At 48.7% G+C, this 18912-nt stretch overlaps 1 protein-coding gene across 2 annotated transcripts in view; it reads left to right on the forward strand.

The window, feature by feature from the left end:
• Nucleotides 1-17999: 17999 nt before the first annotated feature.
• The window catches only part of LOC140389858 (cilia- and flagella-associated protein 337-like), a 114640-nt gene continuing 113727 nt past the window's right edge, over nucleotides 18000-18912 (forward strand). For both annotated transcript variants that reach the window (XM_072474437.1, XM_072474436.1), the window contains exon 1: nucleotides 18000-18138. The gene's annotated coding sequence lies outside the window, so the exon portion shown is untranslated. The remainder of the gene's footprint in view (nucleotides 18139-18912) is intronic.

An 18912-nucleotide genomic window follows, 5' to 3' on the forward strand; every position in this document is an offset into this window, starting at 1 on the left:
AATGGCCTCCTGCACTGCAAATTCTATCAATGCACCTGCTTCCTTGCCCTGCCAGGTGGTAGAGTTGTGGGTTTAGAAGATGCTGTTGAAGGAATCTCTGAGTTGTGCATAGCATCTTGTAAATGGTACACACTGCTGCTTCTGTGAGAGTGACAATTAAATGGTTGCCTTGTCCTGGATGGTGTCGAGCTTCTTGAGTGCTGTTGGAGCTGCACTCATCCAGGCAAGTGGAGAGTATTTCATGACACCCTTGACTTGTGTCTTGTGGGTAGGCTTTGAAGGTTCAGGAGATAGGTTATGGTCCAGAATTTGTAGCCTTTTACGTCCTGTAGCCACAGTGTTTATATAGCTGGTCCAATGCAGTTTCTGGTCAATAAATCCCAGAATGTTGAAGGTGAGGCTCATGAAGGATGAAGTCATTCTTGGCTTTGCCACTTGTATACATCTAAGTCTGCTATGTTTTGTTTTGCGATAAGGGAGCCGGTTAGCTCAGTTGGCGAGCATGTGGTTCAGAATGAATTCAATGCTACTGGTTTGATTCCTGTTTGAGCTGAGGTAAACCTGGGGCCTGCCTTCTTGCACTGTCCCTGAGAAGGAAGGCAAGGCCAAGCTACCACTGGGAAAAAAAGCTACGTTCAGGATGAAGGCATCAGCAGAAATGACCAAGGACCTGTCTTTGGGCAGAGGACATGAATGAATGTAGATGTAATTGCTTTTGGTTGAAAATATTGAATCATTTTTTTAAAATATTTTGTTTACAGGATGTGGGAGTAACTGGAAAGACGGGCATTTATTGATCATTCCTAGTTTGTCCTGAGGCGGGTGTAGTGGCCTGCAGTTTTGAGCTATTGCAGTCCTTGTGGCGAAGGTCTTCCACAAGCAAGATTTTGCCTCCTTGATAATAAAGAAACCGCAAATATATATATCCAAGTCGGGCTGGTTTTGAAACTTGGAGAGGGATGGAAACCAAAAGGAGCTGGACTCATTGGAAAAGCATACATTTATAAAACGTCCTTCATGTAGGACATCCCAAAGTGCTTCACAGCCAACTCCGTACTTTGAGTGTGGTCACTAATGTAGGAAACGTGGCCACCAGTTTACGCACACGTTCCCACAGCAGCCGTCTGATAATGATCAGCTCATTTTTTCTTTGAAAGCAACGATTGCTGCTTCCTACTTTGTGAGGACAGATTGGAGCCTTGGTTTTGCATCTTAACAAAAAGATAATGAAGCACTCCCTGGGTGGGTACTGCACTGTCAACCTTGATTTTTGTTCTCGAGTCTCAGAGTGGAATTATGAATCCACAACCTTGTAACTATGTAAATTCTATGATAATCTATGAAACTCGGGTGAGAATGATACTGAACTGAAGCTGAAAATGCACTTGTTACCTTCACCCTTCTAGGCCGTGAAGATTGAAGGTCTGGGAGATGCTGTAATGATTTTGATCTTTTCAATTTGTTTAAGCACAATTTGGTATCAACTATCTAATCAATCAGGATTGACTGCAACCAATAAGGTGGGCATGTTGAGTTTAAGATAAGAGTTTAACATGCCAGTTAGATGAGACAAACCACTATGACAAGTAATGAGTGCCTATCAAGGTCGGACAGGACAACTGGCATGTTTGAGCAGCTTTTTTTCCTACTCCATGCCTCGTGTCGCATACTACCCAAAAGAATGTTAGCATGGCATTTCTGTCCATTAGCCAACTGCACTGAGGGCTCTAAAGTGTCTGTCATTATAAATCCAAAATACGCTCTAATGACCGCTCTAATGAAAGGTCATGATTTGAAATGTAAACTCTGTTTCTCTCTCCACAGATGCTGTTAGAACTGATGAGTATTTCCAGCACTTTCTGTTTGTGTTTAACTTTATGCACTTTTTCAGGGTTGGACCTGGATGGAATACTGACAGAATGCTATTGTTAGTGGAGTTAATGAGTCATGTTCTTCAGACCGTATGGAACTTTAACAAAATGTCTTTTAATGCCTTATGCATGCGGGAGAGTGAAACTCTGCTGCTGTAACTCCAGCTCCTTCCAAGTCGCTCTGCCCTTACAAAGCCAGTTCACATTTCTTTATACTGCTTGGATGATACAAACTGATCAAAGCGATTCAAAGTAATACAATAAAACCGATTATCAATACCGGCAACTTTTGATTAGGATACAGTCATCTGATTAGATTAGCCTTACATGCTTTACTTCTAATCGCTCGGTGGATACATCTTGTCCATCTGATTTACAATACAAAGGAAAATATTTCAGACATATCAGTCTGTAATGAGGTGGTGAGTGTCCTATCTCCTTGATACCTGCATAAGGTTATGTGCACAATGTCCCTTCCAGACATGCCGGAGCCAGGCTGAACATTTCCGATTCGTCCCTGCTGCTAGGACTTTGGAAATGTGTTATCTGCGATGTGCCTGCTTGTACTATGCTGGTTTGTGTTTGTCCACATTTGGGTTTTGGAGACTTGTCAGGTTAACCCTTTCCAGGCATCCTCTTTCCTGCTGCCCCATATTCTTGAGCCTTCTCCCAAATATGTACTCATGTCCTTGCATTTTGTTTCAACTCATCTCAGGCTGTTCTCCCAGAAACAATCCACTTCCTGCCTTTAGAAATGTCCATTAGCTGATTGCGGTAGAGATATAAATTCTCATATCTGTAGCTAATTCTGAGGCCTTTTAAAGAGCTGTTCATAGAAGCCCTTCAGTTTAGCTGTTCTCATTCCTTATCGGGTTGTCCACTAAAGTAACTTCCATTCTACTTCTATACACTTGCATTTCAACTAAGCAAAGTTAATTGAAAACCCTAGTGCAGTTTTGTGGTAAGGTTATTTGTTTTAATAGTCTGGTTGCTCTTTCACTATTGCAGAGGCCTCACCTGACCCTTCTCAGGTTAGTGACAGCTATCATTCCACGAGCAAAAGCTCATGCTGCTTCCGGTAAAATAAAACTTACTACACTAACATTCCTTTCATCTATTTCAAGCCAATGTTCCATATGTTTATTCTAATTATGTTTCCAAGTCCCAAAGGTTCTGTTGAAGAAACTTCAATGACATTATGCCACTCATCTTGCAGACAAAAAGAAGGCAATCATGATACGCCGATAATGTAATGAATGTTACCTTCATATGTGAGGATTGGTGAAACAATAATATAGATTCTTAATTTGAGGATGATATACAGATGTTCCCAGGGAGGCTAAGCATTGAGCATCTAATCTCTACCCTTCCGGTTGCGGCGATGCGGAGCTAAGCCGCACATTTCGGCAACTCCCGCTAGAACGGACTTTTGGGCTCTCCGGAGGAGCCCCAACGGAAATTTTTTGACCAATTCCCATGTGGGAAGGTGAAACAAGGTCCCTCTTCCGTCGTGTATGGAGGGGACGAGAAGTGGAGCGGCGGACAAAGAGGCTTTGGAGCAGTGGCAGAAACGAGGGGGGAAAAACAAGATGGCGGAGATCGAGCAGCATGGGGGCCGGACCAGCAGGAGTTTCTCAGGCGCTGCATGGAGGAGCTTAAAAAGGAGGTGCTGGCGCCAATGCTGATGGCGATCGAGGGGCTGAAGGAGACTCAGAAGGCCCAGGTGGTAGAGCTCCAAGAGGTGAAGGACAAAACTAATGAGAACGAGGACGAGATCTTGGGCCTGGCAGTGAAGATGGAGGCGCACAAAGTGCTGCACAAGAGGTTGGCCAAGAGATTCGAGGTCCTGGAGAACAGGTCAAGGAGGAAGAATCTCCGGATTCTGGGGGGGGATGGAGGAGCGCAAGGAGGGGGAGGGATTTCCACACGGTGGGGGGTCAACGGGAAGGCGGGGGAAGCCGGGGTCAGCAGAAGTCAGCTGACTTACAGAAGTATTATGGGGGGAGCAAAAGAGCTAGATTTGGATCTAGCGGAAAGGGGGGGACAATAGGGTTGCTGCTGCATTGGCCGAGGGGGAATTAAAAATGGAAGAGGTAGTCGGGGTGGGGATTTCCCGTCTGGGGGACTGGAGGGTGCGGGTGACGCTGGCACGGGACTGGCCTAAGATAGGAGATGGCTAGTCGGCGGGGGGGGGGAACCCCCCCAATCCGGCTGATCACGTGGAATGTGAGAGGCCTAAATGGGCCGGTTAAGAGGGCCCGAGTGTTCGCGCACTTAAAGAGACTGAAGGCAGACATGGTCATGCTTCAGGAGACACATCTGAAGGTGGCAGATCAGGTCAGGTTAAGGAAGGGATGGGTAGGACAGGTGTTTCATTCAGGGCTGGATGCGAAGAATAGAGGGGTGGCAATACTGGTGGGAAAGCGGGTGTCGTTTGAGGCCAAGAACATAGTAGCGGACAATGGAGGCCGATACGTGATGGTGAGCGGTAGGTTGCAGGGAACGGGGGTGGTTTTGGTAAATGTATACGCCCCAAATTGGGACGATGCTGGATTCATGAAACGTATGTTGGGGCGTATTCCGGACTTGGAGGTAGGAAGCTTGATAATGGGTGGGGATTTCAACACGGTGTTGGACCCATCACTGGATCGCTCCAGATCTAGGACTGGAAAGAGGCCGGCTGCGGCCAAGGTGCTTAGGGGGTTTATGGACCAGATGGGGGGAGTAGATCCGTGGAGATTTGCCAGGCCTTTGGCCAGAGAATTTTATTTTTTCTCCCATGTACACGTGGCCTACTCCCGCATAGTTTTTTTTGTTCTGGGCAGGGCATTGATCCCGAAAGTGGAGGGAACGGAGTATTCGGCCATAGCCATTTCAGACCACGCCCCGCACTGGGTGGAACTAGAGCTGGGGGAGGAGGGGGACCAACGCCCGCTGTGGCGGTTGGATGCGGGACTGCTGGCAGACAAGGAAGTGTGCGGGAGGGTGCGGGGGTGTATTGAAAGGTATCTGGACGCCAACGACAACGGGGAGGTGCAGGTGGGAGTTCTATGGGAGGCGCTGAAGACGGTGGTCAGGGGAGAGTTAATCTCCATCAGGGCTCATAGGGTGAAGAGAGAGGGCAGGGAGAGGTTAGTGGGGGAGATTTTAAGAGTGGACAGGAGATATGCAGAGGCCCCTGATGAGGGACTACTCAGGGAGAGGCGAAGTCTCCAGATGGAGTTCGACCTGTTGACCACAGGGAAGGCAGAGGTACAGTGGAGGAAGGCACAGGGGGCAATGTATGAGTATGGGGAGAAGGCGAGATGGATGCTGGCACATCAGCTCCGTAAGACGATGACAGAGAGGGAAATAGGTCGAGTCAAGGATGGAAGGGGAACTACGGTGCGGTGTGCGGTGAAAGTGAATGAGGCATTCAAGGCCTTCTACGAGGAGCTGTATAGGTCCCAGCCCCCAGAGGGAAAAGAGGGGATGCGACGATTCTTGGACCAACTGAGGTTCCCGAGGGTAGAGGAGCAGGAGATGGCTGGTTTGGGGGCGCCAATTGGGGTGGAGGAGCTGGTTAAAGGACTGGGAAGCATGCAGGCAGGGAAGGCCCCGGGACCGGATGGGTTCCCGGTGGAGTTCTATAGGAAGTATGGAGACCTGTTAGCCCCGTTGCTGGTAAGGACTTTCAATGAGGCAAGGGAGGGGGGGACCCTGCCCCCGACAATGTCGGAGGCGACGATCTCTTTGATCCTGAAGCGGGATAAGGACCCACTGCAATGCGGGTCGTATAGGCCGATCTCGCTCCTCAACGTAGATGCTACGTTGCTGGCAAAAGTGTTGGCTACGAGGATTGAGGACTCTGTCCCGGGGGTGATTCACGAGGACCAGACGGGATTTGTAAAGGTCAGGCAGCTAAATACCAATGTGCGGAGGCTACTAAATGTGATAATGGTGCCATCGGTGGAGGGAGAGGCGGAGATAGTGGCAGCTATGGACGCGGAGAAGGCCTTTGACCAAGTAGAGTGGGAGTATCTCTAGGAAGTGTTGCGGAGGTTTGGGTTCGGGGAGTGTTTATTAGTTGGGTTAAGCTCCTATATAGAGCCCCGGTGGCGAGTGTGTTACAAATCGGTGGAGGTCGGAGTATTTCCGGCTGTATCGAGGGACGAGGCAGGGGTGCCCCCTGTCCCCCCTGCTGTTTGCATTAGCAATTGAATCTTTGGCCATGGCTTTAAGGGAGTCCGGAAAATGGAGGGGGGTGATCCGAGGGGGAGAGGAGCATCGAGTGTCGCTGTACGCAGACGACCTGTTGCTGTATGTGGCGGATCCAGTGGAGGGGATGGTTGAGGTCATGCAGATCCTAAGGGAGTTTGGGGACTTCTCGGGCTACAAGCTCAATGTAGGGAAGAGTGAGCTCTTTGTGGTGCATCCGGGGGATCAGGGAAGTGGGATAGACGACCTACCGTTGAGGAGGGCGAAAGGAGCTTTCGCTACTTGGGGATCCAGGTAGCTAGGAGCTGGGGGGCACTGCACAAACTTAATTTGACGCGGCTGGTGGAGCAGATGGTGGAGGACTTTAAAAGGTGGGACATGTTGCCACTCTCGCTAGCGGGCAGAGTACAGTCGATTAAAATGGCGGTCCTCCCGAGGTTTCTTTTTGTATTCCAATGCCTTCCAATTGTGATCACAAGGCCTTTTTTAAGACGGTAGGCAGGAGCATTATGGGATTTGTGTGGGCGAGCAAGACCCCGAGGGTAAGGATGGGGTTCCTGGAGCGTAGTAGAGATAGAGGAGGGCTGGCTTTGCCGAATCTGGGTGGCTACTACTGGGCAGCCAACGTGGCGATGATTCGTAAGTGGGTGATGGAGGGAGAGGGGGCAGCATGGAAGAGGTTGGAGATGGAGCCCTGCAAAGGAATGAGCCTGGGGGCGCTGGTGACGGCACCGCTGCTGCTCTCGCCGCCAAGATACACCACGAGTCCGGTGGTGGCGGCAACGCTAAAGATTTGGGGGCAGTGGAGGCGCCATAGGGGTGCGATGGGAGCCTCGGTGTGGTCCCTGATCAGAGATAACCATCGGTTTGTCCCAAGAAGGATGGACGGGGGGTTTCAGAGTTGGCATCGGGCAGGGATTAGAAGAATGGGGGGCCAGTTCATCGATGGGACGTTTGCGAGCTTAGGGGCGCTGGAGGAGAAGTTTGGACTACCCCCGGGAAACGCTTTCAGGTACATGCAAGTGAGGGCATTTGTGAGGCGGCAGGTGAGGGCATTTCCACTACTCCCGGCACAGGGGATTTAAGAAATGAAATGAAATGAAAATTGCTTATTGTCACAAGTAGGCTTCAATGAAGTTACTGAGAAAAGCCCCTAGTCGCCACATTCCGGTGCCTGTTCGGGGAGGCTGTTACGGGAATTGAACCGTGCTGCTGGCCTGCCTTGGTCTGCTTTCAAAGCCAGCAATTTAGCCCTGTGCTAAACAGCCCCAGAATGGTGATTTTGGGCGTATGGGTCGGAGAGGGCAAGGTGTCGGCGATATACCAGGAGATGAAAGAAGAGTGGGAGACTTTGGTCGAGGAGCTGAAGGGTAAATGGGAAGAGGAGATTGAGGAGGGTCTGTGGGCTGATGCCCTAAGTAGGGTTAATTCCTCTTCCTCGTGTGCCAGGCTTAGCCTGACACAAGTCAAGGTTGTTCACAGAGCGCACATGACGGGGGCGAGGCGGAGTAGGTTCTTTGGGGTGGAGGACAGATGTGGGAGGTGCTCAGGAAGCCCGGCGAACCATGCCCATATGTTTTGGTCGTGCCCGGCACTGGATGGGTTCTGGAGGGGAGTTGCGAGAACTATATCTAAGGTGGTGAAAGTCCAGGTCAAGCCAAGTTGGGGGCTAGCATTATTTGGAGTAGCGGACGAGCCAGGAGTGCAGGAGGCGAAAGAGGCCGGCATTCTGGCCTTTGCGTCCCTGGTAGCCCGGCGAAGGATTTTGTTAGTGTGGAAAGATGCGAAGCCCCCCAGTATGGAAGCCTGGATAAATGATATGGCTGGGTTCATAAAGTTGGAGAGGATTAAGTTCGCTTGAGAGGGTCTGTGCAGGGGTTCTCCAGGCGGTGGCAACCGTTCCTAGACCATCTCGCGGAGCTTTAGATGAAGTTCGGTCGACAGCAGCAGCAACCCGGGGGGGAGGGGGGGACATCTCCTTTGGGGGGGGGAGGAAGAAGGAGGGACGGGGAAGGGAGTTTTTTCTGGGGGGCATTTGTGCAAGAAAATACATAAATGATCCGGAAAACTGCTTTGTACGGGAGGAATCCAATGTACAAAGTTCTGCATCATATTGATTCGCTATGTTTATGTCTTGCTAGGCGAGTTTTCTCTTCTTTTTGTTATTGGGTGGGGGGGGGGGTTGTTTGTATGGTTGAAAATTTTGTTTAAAAATTCTTAATAAACATATTTAAAAGAAAAAGAAAACTGACTACAAATCATGGGACTATACACGGGGCACTTTTGATTGTCAGTGGTTTGTTATGTGCCCTTAAAGGTACATGTCATCCAGACTGGTAACAGAACCAAAGGAGGTCAATCGGGCATTTGAGACCTTCTACCGGGCACTGTACACCTCCGAGCCCCCCAACGGGGACGTGGGGATGAAACAGTTCCTAGACGGACTGGAACTGCCAGTTGTGGGGGAAGAAAGACGGGGAGAGCTGGAAGCACCAATAGACCTGGGAGAAATCATGGAGAGCATCGGCTCCATTCAGGCGGGGAAGGCACCAGGACCCCATGGGTTCCCGGCCAACTTCTACAAGAGATTTGCACCAGTCCTGGCCCCACACCTAAGGGACACATTCGCAGACTCTGCCCCCCACGCTAGCGCAGGCCACAATTTCACTGATATCCAAAAAAGATAAAGATCTGACGGAATGTGGATCATACAGACCCATTTCACTGCTGAACGTGGATGCGAAAATACTCGCAAAGGTCCTGGCCAAAAGGCTGGAGAGCTGTGTACCAGAGGTGGTCGCAGAGGACCAAACGGGCTTTGTCAAGGGTGGCAGCTCACAGCGACCATCAGGCAGCTGCTGAACGTAATAATGACCCCCTCTGGGGAGAGAACACCAGAGGTGATCATCTCCCTGGACGCAGAAAAAGCCGTCGACAGAGTCGAATGGAACTACCTCCTCGAGGTACTGGAACGGTTTGGGCTAGGAGTGTGGTTCACCGCCTGGGTCGGGCTCGGAACGTGGTTCACCGCCTGGGTCAGGCTCCTGTACAACACTCCCAAAGTGAGTGTCCACACTAACATCGCCAGCTCTGAATACTTCCAGGTACAGAGAGGAACAATACAGGGCTGCCCCCTGCCCCCACTCTTATTCGCGCTAGCGATCGAACCCCTGGCGATGGCCCTGCGGGACGCAAAAGGCTGGAAGGGAATCTGCAGAGGAGACCGAGAGCACAGGGTCTCACTCTATGCAGATGACCTGCTCCTCTATGTCTCGAAGCCACAGGAGGGACTGAAGGCAATACTGCAAATCCTGAAAGAGTTTGGACCCTTTTCAGGCTACGAACGTAACCTGGGCAAAAGTGAGTCATTCCCAGTGAACCCAAATGGGAGAGGGGCAGACCTGGAGGGGCTCCCATTTAAAATGGCCCAGAATAGATTCCGTTACCTGGGGATCCAGATAGCCAGAGACTGGACACAGATCCACAAGTGGAACCTGACCAGCCTGGTTGAGGAAGTAACAAAGGACCTTCAAAGATGGAGCTCAATCCAACTCCCTGGCGGGGAGAGTGCAGACGCTCAAGATGAATGTACTGCCAAGGTTCCTCTTCCTGTTTAGATGCATACCGATCTTCATTGCCAAGGCCTTTTTCCAAAATGTAGACAGTCTAATCATGGTGTTTGTGTGGGGGTAAGAACCCGAGAATCCCAAACCGACACTGCAAAGAAGGAAAATCAAAGGGGGCTTGGCCTTACCAAACCCACAATACTATCATTGCCGTGAAAGAGTGAGGGGATGGGTACAAGAACCCGATACAGATTGGGTACAAATGGAGGAGGCCTCCTGAAAAGGAACAACCCTCCGTGTCCGAGCTACAGCAGCATTCCCATCCCCCTCTGCATATCTTGTGTTGCCCTATTAAGTTTCTTTTATTCCCTTTTCTTCCCATGTACTTAATGATCTGTTCAGCTGCTCGCAGAAAAGTACTTTTCACTGTACCTCGGTACACATGACAATAAACAAATCCAATCCAATCCAAAGATACACAATGAGTCTAGTGGTAGCGGCCATGCTGAGAACGTGGACCCAGCTGAGACAACACGTTGGGATAACTAAAACGACCCCCGTGGCTCCTATCTGCGGCAATCACAAATTCCCCCCAGCCATGCTAGATACCACCTTCAAAAGATGGAGGCGGGATGGGGGCACACTGACGGGTGGGGACTTCTACGTAGGGCACAGACTGGTGACACTGGACGAACTGACGAGGAAGTGGAAGCTAGCAAACGGACAGGAAATGAGACACCTCCAAATAAAACACTTCCTCCGCAAAGAGACAATGGGATACCCCGGGGCCCCAGAAAGCACACAACTAGAGGACCTAATAGGCACAAGCAGCAAGAAGGGGAGGCTATGTGGTGTAGCCATCTGGGATGGCCACTTACAAAGGAAACATGGATACTTGCAAAGACTCAAGGGAAATATGGCCAAACAGGACTTGGACAAACTCAGAGCCTAAATGTATACTTGCTAACAGAGAACCAGACACTATCGAAACCCCTAGCCGATTTGCATTCTAATCACCCATTTCCCCAGGACAAAGGACTGGTACTCGGGTATCAGATACAATTCCAGGCACATGGGTGCCACTCCCTTCACCCAGGAAGCCCAAACAGCCAAGGTCAATGACCGCTCAGGACACGCCGAGCCATCAAGGCACCCGCCCCTTTATTGGCTCAAATCGAAGGCAGTAATCGAAGCCTGCCGAATTATTGGGTCCAAAGCTAAGGACCGCCCAAAAGAGCGCAAAACCCAAAGGATAAAGAGAGATACTGCTATGTGTTCAATCTCTTTTGGCCCTGGCACATCGGCACTCTTCGGCCCGGCCTATACCTGAAGCCAACTGCAGCACCACGACCAGAAGCAAGTTCAAGATCAACGATCGCTCCCAGACAGATGTGCCCAGCGAACCGAAGTTACTTCTCCAGACCCAGCCACTCCAGATCCGAACAAATGCCTTGTTCCTCTGCCAAAGCCGGGTGCCTGAAAGTTAAGTACAGGTTGTTGTAGTGTTAGGTGTAATTTAGCTTGTAGTGTTTTTATGTTTCATGTGTGAGTTAATCTTGTGTGTAAATAAACCATTATTGAACTTGAACTAACTGACTGGTTGTTGGGTCTTTGATCAATATCCGGTTGAACCTTGTGGTGGTATCATCTGATACCTGGCGACTCTGAAAAGCAAGACCACTCAATATTAAGAAGGGCAACATTATTGGCGTCTCCGGTGCAGAACTGGCAACCGTTATTAGTGACGCTGGTGGGATAGTATTCCGCTCATCAAAATCGTCAACAGTAATTGGCAACCTCTGACGGGACTCGACCTAGAAGTGATTTTGTCACTCCGAGAGAACCCACAAAACGTTGAATTAGAAACCCAATTGGAAAAGTGAAAGAAACCACAAGTTTAAGACCCGTATTGATCAAACCTCCAAGATTCGGAAGTGTGTAGTCATTTGCATGCGCACTAACAGGGATATAAGGTAAACTTGTTGCGTAAAACTATCAGGAGTTTTGTGAACCGGAAAATAGCTTAGGCCATACCCTCTGTTTGCATCGCCGCCCTATTCCCCCCTGTCCCAAATTTATGATACAGAAAAGAGATACCAGTAGAAATGGCAGCAAAGGCAATGGAACGCCTTATGAACCCACAGGAACCCGTGGTCGCAGCGACCAACAGAGCAGAGCAGTGTCCCATATGGGAAGAGGAACTGAGGAAATACTTAAAGGGGGAAGGATGGCCCCTTTGGTCTGAGTTTTGTGCTAATGAAGAGTCAAGTCTTGGTAGTATAGGACAAACTTGGTGGGACAACCTAACCGAGATACATAAGAAGAATTTAGGGAAAGTTCGTAAGCAGATGGCAATCGTGCCCTGTCTGGCACAATTGCGAGGCACAGAGGAGGTCGTGAGGACGCTCCACAGACAGCTTGTAGAGAAAGAGGAGAAGAGTGAGCGAAACGTTAGCAAGTGTGAAAAAGTTAATGAGCAACTCCGAGAGTAGCTAGCAGCTAAAGACAAGGAGGTGGCTGATGTCAAACGGGCACACCAATCTTGTCTAGTTCACCTAAGCAGCTTTCAGACACAATATGATAAGGCCTACCAAGGTACACAACGCGCAGTCTTGGTAAGAGAAGAGACGGAACAACAAGTAGAACAGTTAAAGAAGCAATGCGCAGACTTAAAGGCAGTTTTACGAGCACTCCACAGTTCCACAATGGAACAAAGGCAGAGTTCAGTAGACCACGCCAAATACAGGCAGCAAATTTCACGGTTACAATCACTGCTCTCAGTGCAAAAAGGTTTCAGAGACACCTTGGGACCAAATTTAGACCAGGAAGATGGCCCCGATTGGCAGGAACTCAATGAAACTGCCTATAGGTATGTAGAGGATACCGAGAATCAGAATAGAGCCCCCCGGCCCCGAAAAGGAAAGCACCCGCACCACCGACTGCACAGGCAGCATACAACCCCATGAATCCAGTCACCATGCAGCGCAAGTCACTGATTGCCGATGAACCCGATTTCGTGTATACCACCCCATTATCCGTCACACAATTGAGAGATACCTGCGCCAAAATTGAACCATTCCAACCCACAGTAGACGCGCACCATTTCTTTGAGCGAGTAAGACAACAGACAGTCATGTACGGTCTGGACGAACCGGAGGAAATGAAACTTATAATGACGAGCCTTGACGCATCCATTAGTTCAGCATTACCCGTTCCACAGAATGTAGGAGGAGGAAGCCTCCAGGACATGAAGGCAGCTATTTTAGATGCAATTGGTTATAATAGAGGAGATCCCGTAGAAGGTCTAAATTGCTGCAGACAAAAGAAGGGAGAGCACCCGACTGCATATGCAGGTTGCCTTTGGATCCATTTCAAAGCAGTATTTGGCGATTTAGTCCGCGCACACTTAGATGTCAAAAACACAACCAAATGGGCCCGTATTTTAGTCTCCCACGCCACAGAAGCAGGTCAAAAAGCCTGTGCAAATTATGACCCCTCAGACGCCACACATAACGAAGTGTGGGTTCTGAAGAGACTCTCTAGAGCTTGGGAACAATCCCTACATAAAAAGGCATAGCAGTATAGAGCAGAAGCAAACATGAATCCAGTAAGGACGCATCAGGACCCCACATGGGTAAACAAAGGTAGACACGATGGACAGCACCACAGAGCACAGGGATGCTATAATTGCAGACAAAAGGGACATTACGCCCACGAATGCCCACAAAATCCCCCGAACCAGCAGCGACACCAACAGCCCAACCCCACACCCAGGGAACCATACCCAAGGGAGTAATACACCAGAGAGCTTGCTCCATGTTACGTGCCCCAGGGGTCAAGTAACAACTGTGGGCAGTCAGGACACTTCACCCGAGATTGCAGGAGACCCCCACCACCAGGTAGACTAGCCCCCAGATATGAAAGAGAACACCACCCACAGCAGCTACCCATGCAAACTGTAAGCGCTTACCCGCCACTTCTCATGACAGGGACACCTCAGCAATGCCACTTTAATTTTGATTCTCTCCTCCTTCCTCTCTTCTTCAGTCACACTACACCGACTCCATATGCTAGTTACACCCCAGGCCAAATGTGATTGCAGCTAACAAATATATAAAACTGGCCGCCCCGAAATTCGGCTGGTTAAGATAAGCCTCAACCTCCCATGGTTGTGATTTAAGCAAGACCGGTCGAAGAAATTGTCCTCCCACTCAACGCATCCACAGATTCAAGCTGCAAGAATTCCTTGCACTTTAACAGAATGTTGTTCGGATGTCTTGTCTCCAAAATGGTTGGTTTAAAAAAAAAAATGAGGGAGTCACACATGATGACAATTCTAATGGGAAATTGATATTAAGGAGAAACAGACAGACAAATGAGATATTAAACAAAGGTATTAACAAATATTATGCTTGCACCCTGGGAATATACGAAGATACAAGGAACAAAAAGACAAGATGAAGACAGAACTGATGACCACCATCATGATCATCGTTGGATCACTATAGTTGCACGCGTCGACGGACCCTGTAACTCACACCACATTGGCTCCAAACACATCCATACCAAAGGGGAGCCCTATCCCAGACACCACACCTCCTATGAAAATAAACACTGATACCCCCACATGGTGCGATAACATCATAAAATGATATTCCCTCTCATACACGGTAGAAGCCCTATTAGTTGTTGCAATACTCTGCAGTATCGTTCAGACACTAAGACTTCGAAAATGGCAAAGGAGAACCCGCTCCCCGATATATACACTCCGAGCCCTCTTTGTTGGACTTCAACAGACCCCACACTCTTTTTGAACTCTCTCTGATGAATAAAGTTTGTGTTTTCGGTAAATGTAATAAGTTAAGTAGGAATGTGATGCTGCTATCATTTAAAATTGTTGTACTGTAATATAAGTTCTTTTTGGTTATTTGCTAGCAGCATAAGTGTAGTTTAAATAAGGACAGTTAAAGATTCCCCTTTGTATAAGTTAAATGTGTAATGATTAAATGTTTTATAGTGCCACTTTAGAATTTATGAATGTGTGATGTATTAAAAACTTAGGTAAATGCTCCAATATATAGGACAGAGTAGTATAGAACCTGTCCTTGACCAAGGGTACCCGGCAGCCCAAAGAACAGATGAAGGATCAGTATTGTGATCCACCACGCTTCGCCATCTGGGATGGCCACTTACAAAGGAAACATGGATACCTGCAAAGGGAAATATGGCCAATACAGGACTCAGGCAAACTCAGAGCCTAAATGTATACTTGCTAACAGAGAACCAGACAGTATCAAGAGCCCTAGCCGATTTGCATTCTAATGGCCCATTTCCCCAGGACAACGGACTGGTACTCAGGTCTCAGATACAATTCCAGACACAACGGCGCCACTCCCTTCACCCAGGAAGCCCAAACAGCCAAGGTCAATGACCACTCAGGACACGCCCAGCCATCAAGGCACTTTATTGGCTCAAATCGAAGGCAGTAATTGAAGCCTACCGAATTATCGGGTCCAAAGCTAAGGACCGTCCGAAAGAATGCAAAACCCCAAAGGATAAAGAGAGACACTGCCATGTGTTCAATCTCTTTTGGCCTTGGCACACCGGCACTCTTCGGCCCGGCCTATACCTGAAGCCAACTGCAGCACCACGACCAGAAGCAAGTTCAAGATCAACGATCGCTACCAGACGGATGAGCCCAGCAGAACCGAAGTTATTTCTCCAGCCACTCCAGATCCAAATAAAGGCCTTGTTCCTCTGCCAAAGCAGGGTGCCTGAAAGTTAAGTACAGGTTGTTGTAGTGTTAGGTGTAATTTAGCTTGTCGTGTTTTTATGTTTCATGTGTGAGTTAATCTTGTGTGTAAATAAACCATTATTGAACTTGAACTAACTGACAGGTTGTTGGGTCTTTGATCAATATCCGGTTGAACCTTGTGGTGGTATCACTGACGACTCTGAAAAGCAAGACCACTCGATATTAAGAAGGGCAACATTATTGGTGTCTCCGGTGCAGAATTGGCAACCATTATTAGTGATGCTGGTGGGATAGTATTCCGCTCATCGAAATCGGTAACAGTGGGAAAATATACGGACAGTTACTGGACAGAGCTCGAACATCACTGGCGAGACCAGACAAAAATGGGAAGATGCTGGAGCAAAGCACTGAGCAGGGCTAACTCCACCTCCTGCGCAAGGCTAAGCCTAATGCAGCTCAAAGTGGTGCACTGAGTGCACCTGACCAGAACCCGAATGAGCAGGTTCTTCCTGGAGGTGGAGGGTAAATGTGAACAGTGCCAGAATGGCCCGGCCAAACAAACCCACATGTTTTGGGCTTGTCCCAAACTTGCTGGGTTCGGGACAGCCTTCTCCGAGGCAATGTCCAAGGTTGTGGGGGTGAGGGTGAAGCCATGCCCGATAGTGGCAATCTTCGGGGTATGGGAGCAGCCAGAACTACTCACGGGAAAGGGGGCTAACGCCCTTGCTTCCGCTACCCTAATCGCACGCCGGAGAACCCTGTTCGGGATCGGAATCCAGCACCACCCACAGCTGCAGATTGGCTTGCTGGCCTTTTGGAATTTCTCCACCTGGAGAAGATTAAGTATGCCATTCAAGGGTCGGAGGAAGGCTTCCTGGATACTTGGGGCCTGTTTGTCGGCCAACAACGAGGAGTATGTTCAAAATAAAAAAACAAGATAGATGAGGAACCAAAGGACTGCGCAACCCGGGGTGGGGGGTGGTGGGAAGACGGAAGGAAGGTGGGGAAACCACAAAGGAAGAGAAGAGGAGGGGGAGTTTAACACCCGCCCCCTTTCCCCTGAAAATAAAAGCAAAACACAGCTGAAGCCAAAGGGGTGGTTGGGGGGATACAATAAAGTAAATTAACGCGGATAAGAAAAATGTGATATATATAGACAGTTGTTTAGAAATATGAGAAATGCCAATAAAAATATTTTTTTTAAAAGGTACATGTCATTCGATCACAAAATTGCCCTTTTTCAAACCAGAGGTTTGTCTTCAAAAAATCAATTATTTGCATGCCAGCAAAACAAAATAACATTGCATCTGAATGTGCTTTAACACAAAGGAATAAATTTGCAAGTCTTTGAAATGTGTCAGTGGTTTGCTTATCCATCCAGCTTTAGTTATGGGGCTCTTTGCTGGAGGCTGCTGCACATTTTCAGAATGCTGGTTAGGGTTCCTTTATGTTGCATCTTAGATCATGTTCCAGTCGCAATAGGATTATTGGGTGTTTCTGATTGTTGTATTGTTCAGATTTGTCATATTCATCGATCATGCCATTTGAGTTTGTACTTGGTATAATCTCGGTTATGGGCATGTACCAACAATTTCGGCTGGATTCCATGGACCATCAGTAGGATGTTGTACTTGAACATTCTGTCCACTGTTCAGATTGGGTCGTTTATTGTCCGTTTCTTTCATCTTCCCCTCTTTTTCGACAATGCATCACATACCCCTGGGAGTTTTGGCGTGTGATAACTGGGGAGTGTTGTCTGCACTTGTCTGTCCAATAGTAATTCCATGGTAGTTCGGCAATGCAATGAAATATGCACATTTGGAATGTATATGTATATATATTTGGTTCAATATTTGCTGCTCAGCCTGTTGGCCGCTGATGTGTTGCAGAGTTGGGTGATCTCCCAGTGTAAGCAGCTACCTGCCGATGATGCTCCTTGTGGTCCTCATCATTGTTTGATAATACCACGGATGATGACCAAGGGCAGGTCCTTGCACACCAATAGGCTGTGATCACTAGTTTGATGATGTCCACAACATAAAATATCTGGGGTGACCAGAGTGAGTTGCTGTAGTGACACAGGTGTAATGGATTCCAAGGGTGGAATGTGAGGTATTGCACACTTGAGTTTGGCATTCAATACGGTGAACATCAAAGAGTGTATTGGCAGTGGTATCAATTGGTGCCACTGTCCAGATTACATGTCCACAGATGGTCAACATGACCCATGTGCAAAAACTGGATGCTGGTACCCGTGGCGAGTGGTGGATCCTTCCCTTCTGAAAAATGTCAATCCAGAACTGCAAAATTGTTTTTTTCTTCAGATTTTGGTTTCCCAGCTCCCTTTAATAGATCTACCCGGAATACTGGATAATGCTGCAGCTGAACTCCCATTGTCACCCCTGACCGCCTGTTGCGCTGTGGGGATCTCGATGTGCCAAATGGTCTTATAACTGCAGCGACTTTCCTTCATTTAATTCCAGCAGCGTTGGGTGGCGGGGAGGGGGGAGAGGGCTGTTAACAAATGGCAGATAATTGTTTCAAATTTATGGGGGGATGGGGTGGGGGGAGGTCGCAAAATGTTTGGACAACTCTCTTAAAATATAGAGACTTGTGGCGCCTTTTAGCTGGGTGATTGTTTGACTGTTGCTGGGTTACGGCAGTCACTGAGCTTTGTGTGGAAGGATCCAGCACTGAGCGCATTGGCATTTCCCCCTCACTGCCCTTTGCTCCAACCTCATTGTATCGGGTGAGTGAAATGTGCTCCACTTTTTGCTTTTCACAAACGTGTGGACTGAAGCCCCGTTCCCCAAGTCTCATTCTGTGAACTTGTTTTTAAAAAAATGTACAACAATTTTACTGTCTCTGCAAATCGTGAAATGGGCACTTTGTTTTGCAGTGTCTTCCTGGGACTGGGCAGCCATCCCCAATTGGACAGTTGTTTTTTGGGATGCAGGTTTGCTGGGGTTCGCCAACTGGAGTGTGATACTATTGCTCGCACCCCTGGACCCTTGGAGAAATCTTCCCCAGCTCACTCGCTACTATACAAACCAATGCAGTAGCAAAAGCCCAAGTGTTGCGCTGTCCGGATCGTACCGCAAGATGAGCTTCGGGACCCTGTGGAAGTGCTGACGCACGGACCTTTGATGTGGGAATTGCCCAGGAAGTTTAAATTTTAAATTTCCAATGGGCAATTCGCCCTGTTCCCCGGACCTTCCCTGAATGCCTCCAATTCAGTTAGAGCCGACGACCTCGGTCAGTTTCACTTTACGTATCTGAAAAGCTACCCAGCAAATGTCAGAATAAAATTTATTCTAACACCTGGGTAAATCCACAATTGAACTCTCCTCTCCCCCCCCCCCCCCCCCAGTTGCCCACCTGACCACCATACGACCTGACTAACCGCCCCTCCCACCTGACTCCCTCTTCACTGGAATCCTCTGACTCAGCTACCCATCTAATCACATTCACTCCTGCAATGGCTTCACCTTCCATATACCCCAACCTACCCCGACTCCAGCCC

Source organism: Scyliorhinus torazame, chromosome 14, assembly GCF_047496885.1.
Source record: "Scyliorhinus torazame isolate Kashiwa2021f chromosome 14, sScyTor2.1, whole genome shotgun sequence".
Classification (NCBI taxonomy): domain Eukaryota; kingdom Metazoa; phylum Chordata; class Chondrichthyes; order Carcharhiniformes; family Scyliorhinidae; genus Scyliorhinus; species Scyliorhinus torazame.